Genomic DNA, 11,866 nt, shown 5'->3' with positions numbered 1-11,866 from the left:
GACTCAAAGCATCTTTAGATACAGAGGAGGAAGCCCCTGGCAGTCTGACACTATGTTTTCACCCGTGTTACAAAGAATAACTTCAACTTTCTGGGCCTCAGGAAAAAGTAGCAATTTCACTGAGTCCAGGTCAGAAAAACAAAAGACAAATTTGAAAGTATTAGCGTGGGGACTTGTAGCCCAGAAACAATTCAGGACTCAGATCACATTGCAGAAAACAAAAAAAAACCTCAAAAACAACGAACAAGACTCTAACAACAGGTTTACTAGTATGGTTTTTCTGAAACATTTTTCTCTCTCCAGTCTCCATTTTTATTCAGGACAAATCATAGTAGAACAAATACTAGTCTTACTATGCTTGGCCAGATTATTTGCATAAAGTGCAGCAAGAATAATTATTTGCCATATAGGTTAGTTTTGAAGTTGGCTTTGCTGAAACTTTTTTCCATAAGGAATCTCAGATTAGACTTTTTAAAACCTTCAACCCAGCCACGGATTTACCTGTGCTTGCCAATACTCTATGAATTGTGTGAATTTCTCTCCTCTAGGCCCAAAGATAACTTGGGTCTCTTGGAGCTGTCAGAAAGTGACATTCTTTACTTACCGCAGGTTAGGAATCCCATACAGAGATTATACAGACAAGGTACGAGGTCAGTATTCCCAAGCGGCTTTTATTGGCTAAGTCAACTTTGATTCCTTAAAGCAGTCCGTTGCCGGGCGCGGTGGCTCACGCCTGTAATCCCAGCACTTTGGGAGGCCAAGGCAGGTAGATCATGAGGTCAGGAGATCGAGACCATCCTGGCTAACATGGTGAAACCCTGCCTCTACTAAAAATACAAAAAAAAAAAAAAAAAAAAAATTAGCTGGGCGTGGTGGTGAGCGCCTGTAGTCCCAGCTACTCTGGAGGCTGAGGCAGGAGAATCACTTGAACCCAGGAGGTAGAGGTTGCAGTGAGCCAAGATCATGCCACTGCACTCCAGCCTGGCAATAGAATAAGACTCAGTCTCAAAAAACAAAACAAAACAAAACAAAACACAAAAGCAGTCTGTTTATATTTGAGCACATGCCATTCCAGTGAAAGTCCTGGTAAAATAACTAGTGTCTCCAATTGTGTCCATCACAAGATTCTTCTTGCACATGTGCAAATTGCCATAACTTAAGAATACCCTGGCTGGGCGCGGTGGCTCACGCCTGTAACCCCAGCATTTTGGGAGGCCCAGGCGGGTGGATCATGAGGTCAGGAGATCGAGACCACCCTGGCTAACATGGTGAAACCCCGTCTCTATTAAAAGTAGAAAAAAATTAGCCCAGCGTGGTGGCGGGTGCCTGTAGTCCCAGCTACTCGGGAGGCTGAGGCAGGAGAATGGCGTGAACCCGGGAGGCGGAGGTTGCAGTGAGCTGAGATCGCACCACTGCACTCCAGCCTGGGCGACAGAGCCAGACTCCGTCTCAAAAAAAAAAAAGAAATATAGAAATCTTACATAATTTTGTAATACATATGAATAACGTATTTATATATAACCCAAAGAAAGTTAAACACCATTTTACATTTGACAATACTTCCTGTGTGATTTTAATACATCATACCAGTCAAATATGTCTCTTTTGGAATTTAGGGGACCTAATATTTAAAAGATTAGTTTTTTTAAAAAAAGAATTTAGAATTTGTGTTTGGTAAAGCTGTCAAATATCATTAAACATTGGATATCACAAATTAGAATCTCAGGTCAACATAAGTCATCCATTTAGTCAAAATGACTCAGAAGTTTTAGAAAGGCAAAAAACTTTACTCTGCTAGGAAACTCAGCTTTCCAAACAAGACCCAATGAGGATAACACAAGGTCAATGGAATCTGGTCTTCATTCTCACCTTTTTTGTTTTCTTCAGTTTACTCAAAAGCCAAACAAAAATATTTCATTATCTCTCCATAATATATAAAAATCTTCTTCAAAAAAGAAAAATTGACCAGGTGTGGTGGCTCACACCTGTAATCCCAGCACTTTGGGAGGCCAAGGTGGGCGGATCACCTGAGGTCAGGAGTTCGAGACCAGCCCGGCTGACATGGCGAAACTCCAGCTCTACTAAAAATACAAAAATTAGCAGGGTGTGGTGGTGCATGCCTTTAATCCCAGCTACTCAGGAGGCTGACGCAGGAGAATTGCTTGAGCCTGGGAGGTGGAGGTTGAAGTGAGCCAAGATTGCACCACTGCACTCCAGCCTGGCCAACAGAGCGAGACTCTGTCTCAAAAAAAAAAAAAAAATAGAAATAAAGAAAACCAAATTCCATTTTTACATTGGTGAATCATTAATGCTAAAGCTAATTTAAATAAAATCTCGGCCGGGCGCGGTGGCTCACGCCTGTAATCCCAGCACTTTGGGAGGCCGAGGCGGACGAATCACAAGGTCAGGAGATCGAGACCACGGTGAAACCCTGTCTCTACTAAAAATACAAAAAATGAGCCGGGCGAGGTGGCGGGCGCCTGTAGTCCCAGCTACTCGGGAGGCTGAGGCAGGAGAATGGCGTAAACCCGGGAGGCAGAGCTTGCAGTGAGCCAGGATCGCGCCACTGCACTCCAGCTTGGGCGACAGAGCGAGACTCGGTCTCAAAAAAATAAATAAATAAATAAATAAAATCTCATAAAGCTGTCAAATTTTAATTAGTTTGACCATAGATTTTTATACACCTTTTTTTTTTTTTTTTTTTTTGAGACGGAGTCTCCCTCTGTCGCCCAGGCTGGAGTGTAGTGGCGCGATCCGGGCTCACTGCAAGCTCTGCCTCCCGGGTTTACGCCATTCTCCTGCTTCAGCCTCCCGAGTAGCTGGGACTACAGGCACCCGCCACCTCGCCCAGCTAGTTTTTTTGTATTTTTTAGTAGAGACAGGGTTTCACCGTGTTAACCAGGATGGTCTCGATCTCCTGATCTCGTGATCCGCCCGCCTGGGCCTCCCAAAGTGCTGGGATTACAGGCTTGAGCCACCGCTCCCAGCCTTTATATACCTTTTATAAACATTTATAATTTTCTGCTAAAGAGATCAATGCTCTAAGAAAAGCCTTTATTAAGACCCACAGACACAGATTCTGGCTCTGCATCAGTGTGCTTTTCAAGATCAATTTACAGAAAAACTAAATAATACTCTTCATTGTAGCCAACTTGCTCACACACAGAATGTTTCACAAAATTAATCTTTTACAAACCTTCTACAACTTGCTTAAATCTTTAGTTTTATTCTTTCTTTTAACCCAAGACAATCTTTAAACTTTCTAAATTAGACAAAATTACTTTTTCTTAAAAAGCCACATTCCTGACTGGGTGCGGTGGCTCTCGCCTGTAATCAGGCAGGAGAATGGCGTGAATCTGGGAGACGGAGCTTGCAGTGAGCCAAGATCACGCCACTGCACTCCAGCCTGGGTGACAGAGTGAGACTCCGTCTCAAAAAAACAAAACAAAACAAAATAAAAACAAAAACACATTCCCATGCCTTTTTACTAAAAACACATAATTTTCATTTCTAGTGTAAGCAATTTTAATTATGTACCAGGTGCGGAGTCTAGGACACAAAACAGAACCACAGATAACGTCTGACTCTTTCCAGCAGAACTAGCGGGCATGGGCCTGGCGAGGTGGCTCAAGCCTGTAATCCCAGCACGTTGGGAGGCCGAGACGGGCGGATCACGAGGTCAGGAGATCGAGACCATCCTGGCTAACACAGTGAAACCCCGTCTCTACTAAAAATACAAAAACTTAGCCGGGCGAGGTGGCAGGCGCCTGTAGTCCCAGCTACTCGGGAGGCTGAGGCAGGAGAATGGCGTGAACCCGGGAGGCAGAGCTTGCAGTGAGCTGAGATCCGGCCACTGCACTCTAGCCTGGGTGACAGAGCGAGACTCCGTCTCAAAAAAAAAAAAAAAAAAGAGAACTAGCGGGCATGGCTAACTCCGCATATCCCCAGCCTCACCTAGAACCCAATGGCTCTAATGCAGGTAAGTTGAACAATTATAAAAAGTCAGCCGGGCACGGTGACTCAAGCCTGTAATAGCAGTACTTTGGGAAGCCAAGGCAGGTGGATGACGAGGTCAAGGGTTCAAGACCAGCCTGGCCAAGATGGTGAAATCCCATCTCTACTAAAAATACAAAAAGCAGCTGGGCCTGGTGGCGTGTGCCTGTAATCCCAGCTACTCGGGAGGCTGAGGCAGGAGAATGGCTTGAACTGGGACCCAGAAAGGGGAGGTTGCAGTGAGCCAGTATCTCGCCACTGCACTCCAGCGTGGGCTACAGAGGGAGGCTCGGTCTCAAAAAAAAAAAAAAAAAAAAAAAGTAACAGAAGCAGTTTAAGAGCTTGAATCATCCAGCAAACACTGTAGCTGACTTGCCTTATTTCGGCCAAATATCTAAATTTCTATTTTTTTTGAGACAAGAGTTTCACACTTGTCACCCAGGTTGGAATGCAGTGGTGCAATCTCAGCTCACTGCAACCTCTGCCTCCTGGGTTCAAGCAATTCTCCAGCCTCAGCCTCCTGAGTAGCTGCGATTACAGGTATGTGCCACCACATCCAGCTAATTTTGTAATTTTAGTAGAGATAGGGTCTTGCCATGTTGGACAGGCTGGTCTCGAACTCCTGACTTCAGGTGATCCGCCCGGCCACCGTGCCTGGCTCCAAATGTCTAAATATTAAAGACTCTTTATTTTACTTTACCGATAATCTTTAAAACTGTCTTAATTTACCAAAGATTACTAGAATATTATTTTATCAGTTCAGTCACGATGGCCAGGAAAAACTCGTACACATGGAGGTTCACTAAAGATGTTTGTTTCTTGATTGGATTATCGGCTTCAGGGTAGAGCCTTTTAAGGCAGTGGTACCCGGCCTTTTTGGCACCAGGGACTGGTTTCGTGGGACAGTTTTTCTGCAGACTCAGTGAGAGGGACGGTTTCGGGATGAGTCAAGCGCCTGACATTTACAGTACACGTTATTTCTATTATCACACGGTAATACATAACGAAATAATTGTACATCTCACCCAAACCTGTAATCAGTGGGAGCCCTGAGCTTGTTTCCTGCAACTAGACGGTTCCATCTGAGGGCGATGGGAGACAGTGGGAGGCAGGTTCCCATTCGGAGCTCACTAGAGCCCTCGTGTGCGCAGTTCACAACAGTTCGAGCTCCTGTGAGAATCGGATCTTCCGACAGGAGGCGGAGCTCAGGTGGTGACGACAGCGATGGGGTGCCGCTGTAAATACAGATGAAGCTTCTCTAGCCCACCCCCTCACTGGTCACCTGCTGCTATGTGGCCCAGTTCCTAATTGGCCACAGATCACTACTGGTCCTTGGCCTGGGGGCTGGAGACCCCTGTTTTAAGCAATTTCTAGCCCCAAATAAGCAGGCATGGCTGGAAAGCAAAACAGATCCTCAAAATCAAAAATCCTTAACCGGGTGCAGTGGCTCATGCCTGTAATCCCAGCACTTCGGGAGGCTGAGGCGGGCAGATCATTTGAGGTCAGGAGTTCAAAAACAGGCTGGCTAACATGGTGAACATCTCTACTAAAATACAAAAATTAGCCACGCACGGTGGCATGTGCCTGTAGTCCCATCTACTCGTGAGGCTGAGGGAGGAGAATCGCTTGAACCCGGGAGGCAGAGGTTTCAGTGAGCCGAGATCGTGCCACTGCACTCCAACCTGGGCGACACAGCAAGACTCAGCCTCAAAAAAGAAAAAAAAAAAAAGAGAGGCCAGGCAAGGTGACTTACGCCTGTAATTCCAGCACATTGGCAAGCTGAGGCAGGAGGATCACCTGAGGTTGGGAGTTAAGAGACCAGCCAGACCAACAAGGAGAAATCCCGTCTCTACTAAAAATACAAAATTACCCAGGTACAGTGGTGTGTACCTGTAGCCCCAGCTACTTGGGAGGCTGAGGTGGGAGGATTGCTTCAGTACGGGAGGCAGAGGCTGCAGTGAGCTGTGATCATGGCACTGCACTCCAACCTGGGCGACAGAGTGAGATTTTCACTAAAAAAAAAAAATAAATAAAACCAATGTGCAAAGAAGGGTATATTGACACATAGTAATAACCACTCACTGTGAGAAACTCACTGTGGCCACCAGTCACTTCAAAGACTCTCTCTCTTATCTATCTATTACTTACCATGCAAAGTAATTCAATTGACTGAGTTTTTTTTTTTGTTTTTTTTTTTTTTTTTTGAGACGGAGTCTTGCTCTGTCACCCAGGCTGGAGTGCTGTGGCCGGATCTCAGCTCACTGCAAGCTCCGCCTCCCGGGTTTACGCTGTTCTCCTGCCTCAGCCTCCCGAGTAGCTGGGACTACAGGCGCCCGCCACCTCGCCCGGCTAGTTTTTTTGTATTTTTTAGTAGAGACGGGGTTTCACCGTGTTAGCCGGGATCGTCTCTCGATCTCCTGGCCTCATGATCCGCCCGTCTCGGCCTCCCAAAGTGCTGGGATTAGAGGCTTGAGCCACCGCGCCCGGCCTGAGTTTTTACACAAGGAGAGCAGGGGCTTTAAAACAATACCTGTACACATATAGCCCAAATATTTTATTTTATTTTTTTGAGATAGAGGCTTACTCTGTCACCCAGGCTGGAGTGCAGTGGCACAGTCTCGGCTCTCTGTAATCTCTGCCTCCCGGGTTCAAGCGATTCTCCTGCCTCAGCCTCCGGAATAGCTGGGGCTACAGGCACAGGCCACTATGCCCGGCTAATTTTTGTATTTTTAGTAGAGACGGGGTTTCGCCATGTTGGTCAGGCTGGTCTCGAACTCCTGACCTCAATCCACCCGCCTCAGCCTCCCAAAGTGCCTGTAATCCCAGCACTGTGGAAGGCTGAGGCGGTCACTGGCACCGCAGCTCACACCTGTAAATCCCAGCACTGTGGGAGGCTGAGGCGGTCACTGGCACCGTAGCTCACGCCCATAATCCCAGCACTGTGGGAGGCTGAAGTGAGAGGATCACTTGAGGCCAGGAGTTCGAGACCAGCCTGGGCAACATGACGAGACCTCATCTCTATGAGGAACTATAAATATATATAAATATATATTTATATTAAATGTATTTATGTTATACATTATATAAAAATATCAGACCGGCCCAGTGGCTCACGACTCTAATCCCAGCACTTCAGGAGGCTGAGGTGGGCAGATCACCTGAGGTTGGGAGTTTGAGACCAGCCTGGCCAACATAGAGAAACTCTGTCTCTACTAAAAACACATTAGCCAGGCATGGTGGGCCATGCCTGTAATCCAAGCTACTCAGGAGGCTGAGGCAGGATAATTGCGTGGAGGCAGGATAATTGCGTGAAACCGGGAGGCAGAGGTTGCAGTGAGCTGAGTTCATGCCATTGCACTCCAGAGCCTGGGCAACACGAGTGAAACTGTCTGGAAAAAAAAATTAAAATTTTAAAAATGCCTGGGCACAGTGGCTCACGCCTGTAATTGCAGCACTTTGGGAGGCTGAGGAGGGCGAATCACCTGAGATCAGGAGTTCCAGACCAGCCTGACCAACATGGAGAAACCCCGTCTCTGCTAAAAATGCAAAATTAGCCAGGCATGCTGGTGCGTGCCCGTAATTCCAGCTACTAGCAAGGCTGAGGCGGGAGAATCACTTTAACCCACGAAGTGGAAGTTTTGGTGAACCAAGATCACGCCATTGCACTCCAGCCTGGGCAAAATGCTGTCTCAAAAAAAAGTTATCTATATACTATATATAGATAATATAATGTATGTGACATAAATATATTTTTAGAGATAAAAGGGCAGTGTCTTAGTGGCTGAGGTACAGCAAAAGGGGCAGTTGCATTGGTTTTCCCATAAAGAGTCCAAAACAGCCATTTTCCAGCTTTCAAAGGATTTTAACTGCTCCAGATAATTCTTGGCCAGGGACAACGGCTCACACCTGTAATCCCAGCACTTTGGGAAGATGAGGTGGGTCAATCACCTGAGGTCAGGAGTTCAAGGTCAGCCTGGCCAACATGGCGAAACCCCATCTCTACTAAAAATACAAAAATTAGCCAGGCATTGTGGCAGGCACCTGTAATCCCAGCACTCTGGGGGGCCAAGGCAGGTGGATCACGAGGTCAGGAGATCGAGACCATCCCGGCTAACACGATACCTCGTCTCTACTAAAAATACAAAAAATCAGCCGGGTGTGCTGGCGGGTGCCTGCAGTCCTAGCTGTGTCCAGAATTGGTAGGTTCTTGGTCTTGCTGACTTCAAGAATGCAGCTGCCGACCCTCGCAGTGAGAGTTAAACAGTTCTTAAAGATGGTGGGTCCTGGCCGGGCGCGGTGGCTCAAGCCTGTAATCCCAGCACTTTGGGAGGCCGAGACGGGCGGATCATGAGGTCAGGAGATCGAGACCATCCTGGCTAACACGGTGAAACCCCGTCTCTACTAAAAATACAAGAAAACTAGCCGGGCGAGGTGGCGGCGCCTGTGGTCCCAGCTACTCGGGAGACTGAGGCAGGAGAATGGCGTGAACCCGGGGGAGCGGAGCTTGCAGTGAGCCGAGATCGCGCCACTGCACTCCAGCCTGGGGCACAGAGCAAGACTCCGTGTCAAAAAAAAAAAAAAAAAAAAAAAGATGGTGGGTCCCAAGTTTGTTCCTTCCGATGTTCAGATGCGTCTGGAGCTTCTTCCTTCTGGTGGGTTCGTGGTCTCACTATCAGGAGTGAAGCTGCAGACCTTTCTGATGAGTGTTACAGCTCGAAAAGGCAGCCTGTCTGGAGTTGTTCGTTCTTCCCGGTAGGTTCGTGGTCTCATTGGCTTCAGGAGTGAAGCTGCAGACCGTTGCAGTGAGTGTTAGAACTCACAAACGCAGCGTGGACCCAAAGTTTAGGCAGCAGCAAAATCTATTACAAACAACCAAAGAACAAAGCTCCCCAAGTGCGGAAGAACGCCGCAGCCACTTGCAGCCTGCTTTTATTCCCTTATCCGACCCCACCCACATCCTGCTGATTGGTCCATTTTACAGAGAGCTGACTGGTCTATTTTACAGACAGCTGATTGGTTCGTTTTGACAGAGTGCTGATTGGTGTGTTTACAATCCCTGAGCTAGACACAGCGTACTAGACAGAAAAATTCTCCAAGGCCCCAGCAGGTTAGCTAGACACAGAGTTACCTAGACACGGAGTACTGATTGGTGTATTTACAAACCTTGAGCTAGACAGAGTGCTGATTGGTGTATTTACAAACCTTGAGCTAGACACAGAGTGCTGATTGGTGTATTTACGATTCTCTAGCTAGACAGAAAAGTTCTCCAAGTCCCCACCAGATTAGCTATACACAGAGTGCTGCTTGGTGCACATACAATCCTCTGGCTAGATATAAAAGTTCTCCAAGTCCCCATCCGGCTCAGGAGCCCAGCTGGCTTCACGCGGTGGATACCGCACCAGGGCTGCAGGCGGAGCTGCGCTCCAGTCCCGAGCCGCGCCTGCCCTCCTCAGCCGTTGGGCTGTGATGGGACCGGGCGCCACGGAGCAGGGGGCGGCGCCCATCGGGGAGGCTCGGGCCGCGCGGGAGCCCACCGCAGTGGGGAGCTCAGACATGCCAGGCTGCAGGTCCCGAGCCCTGCCACGCTGGGAGGCAGCTAAGGCCCAGCGAGAATTTGAGTGCAGCGCTGGTGGGCCAGCACCGCTGGGGGACCCGGCGCAACCTCTGCAGCTGCTGGCCCGGGTGCTAAGGCCCTCACTGCCCTGGGCCGGCGGCGCCAGCTGGCCGCTCCGAGTGTGCGGCCCGCCGAGCCCGCGCCCACCGGAACTCGCACTGGCCCACGAGCGCCGCGCACAGCCGCAGTTCCTGACCACGCCTCTCCCTCCACACCTCCCCGCAACCAGAGGGAGGCAACTCCGGCCTCAGCCAGCCCAGAGGGGGGCTCCCACGGTGCCGTGGCGGGTTGAAGGGCTCCTCAAGTGCCGCCAGAGTGGACGCCGAGGCCGAGGAGGCGCTGAGAGTGAGGGCTGCTAGCACATTGTCACCTCTCACAGCTACTCGGGAGGCTGAGGCAGGAGAATCGCTTGAACCCTGGAGGCAGAGGTTGCAGTGAGCAAGATCGTTCCACTGCACTCCAGCCTGGGCAAAAGAGTGAGACTCTGCCCAAAAAAAAAAAAAAAAAAAAAAAAAAACGGCCGGGCGCGGTGGCTTACGCCTGTAATCCCAGCACTTTGGGAGGCCGAGGCAGGCAGATCACCTGAGGTCAGGACTTCAAGACCAGCCTGGCCAACATGGTGAAACCCTGTCTCTACTAAAAACATAAAAATAAATAAATAAAGGGGTAAACAACTAGCCAGGTGTGGTGGCACACGCCTGTAACCCCAGATACTCGTGAGGCTGAGGCAGGAGAATTGCTTGAACCCAGGAGACGGAGGTTGCAGTGAGCCGACAGAGTGCGACTGCACTCCAGCCTCGGCAGCAGGGTGAGACTCTGTCTCTAAATAAATAAATAAATAAATAGAATTATTAAGGCTGAACATGATGCTATTATGTGTTCTTTCAGACTGGTTGTCTGACATGAACCCAAAAATTCAAGCCCTCTGAATTGGCGGAGACCAAGAGATTCCCCCCATGGTCCTGAAGTCAAGCCCTCCAGGACACAAAACAAGACAAGAAGGAAACCTCACCCAGTTTTTGTTCAGGGACCCACAGCAAAATTTGTAACTGACCAGTCTGCTGAGGCAGCTTGAACCACGGATTTATAAGGGTCCTGGCCACATTCTAAACTGTGTATCTCCTTCATGACAGAATGACACAGAAAGACAAATAAGATGAGTCACACAAATCCTTTTTCCTTTTTTTTTTTTTTTTTGAGTGAGTCTCACTCTGTCACCCAGGCTACAGTGAAGTGGCGTGATCTCAGCTTCTCAGCTCACTGTAACCTCTGCCTCTCGGGTTCAAGCAATTCTCAGCTTCCTGAGTAAATGAGATTACAGGCACCCACCACCACACCAGCTAATTTTTGTGTTTTTAGTAGAGACGGAGTTTCACCATCTTGGCCAGGCTGGTCTTGAACTCCTGACCCCGTGATCCACCCGCCTCAGCCTCCCAAAGTGCTGGGATTACAGGCGTGAGCCACCGCGCCTGGCCCCTTTTTCCTATTAATCAAAACCTTCCAGAGGAGACAAACAGTTACTTCTACCATTCACCCACCACATTAGTGCAAAGAGAGAGGCAGAAGCCTGGCTGGTAAGAAATTATCTCCCTTTTAGGCCGGGCGCGGTGGCTCAAGCCTGTAATCCCAGCACTTTGGGAGGCCGAGACGGACGGATCACAAGGTCAGGAGATCGAGACCATCCTGGCTGACACGGTGAAACCCCGTCTCTACTAAAAAATACAAAAAAACTAGCTGGGCGAGGTGGCGGGCGCCTGTAATCCCAGCTACTCGGGAGGCTGAGGCAGGACAATGGCGTGAACCCGGGAGGCGGAGCTTGCAGTGAGCTGAGATCCGGCCACTGCACTCCAGCCTGGGCAGCAGAGCGAGACTCTGTCTCAATAAAAAAAAAAAAAAAAAAAAAAAAGAAATTATCTCCCTTTTGCTGTCACACTGGGTTTCCAGGTTCCCTTTCTCTGTAGCTTTCAGCTGCAGAAAAACAGGGTGGTTTTTGGTGACCCTGCTGGCTGCACCGTAGCTGTGGGGGCCAAGGTGTGTTACTAAAGAAAGTCATCTTTTTTTAATTAATGGAACCACAGGCAAAAGCCTCTCAATTTTGCAACAGGCTACATGGGGGAAACTAAATTAACCTTTCCCATTCCAACCATCACAAAATACATGCGCCAAAATCCAGACACTAGTCACCCTGCTCGGCGTTCAATATTGACCTGGCAAGGCTCAAACTTCCCCTGCTTTGGCCCCTGTTACCTTTGATTCACT

The sequence above is a fragment of the Macaca nemestrina genome, chromosome 18 (assembly GCF_043159975.1).
Source record: "Macaca nemestrina isolate mMacNem1 chromosome 18, mMacNem.hap1, whole genome shotgun sequence".
Taxonomy (NCBI): domain Eukaryota; kingdom Metazoa; phylum Chordata; class Mammalia; order Primates; family Cercopithecidae; genus Macaca; species Macaca nemestrina.
Note: the sequence above shows the minus strand (reverse complement) of the source record.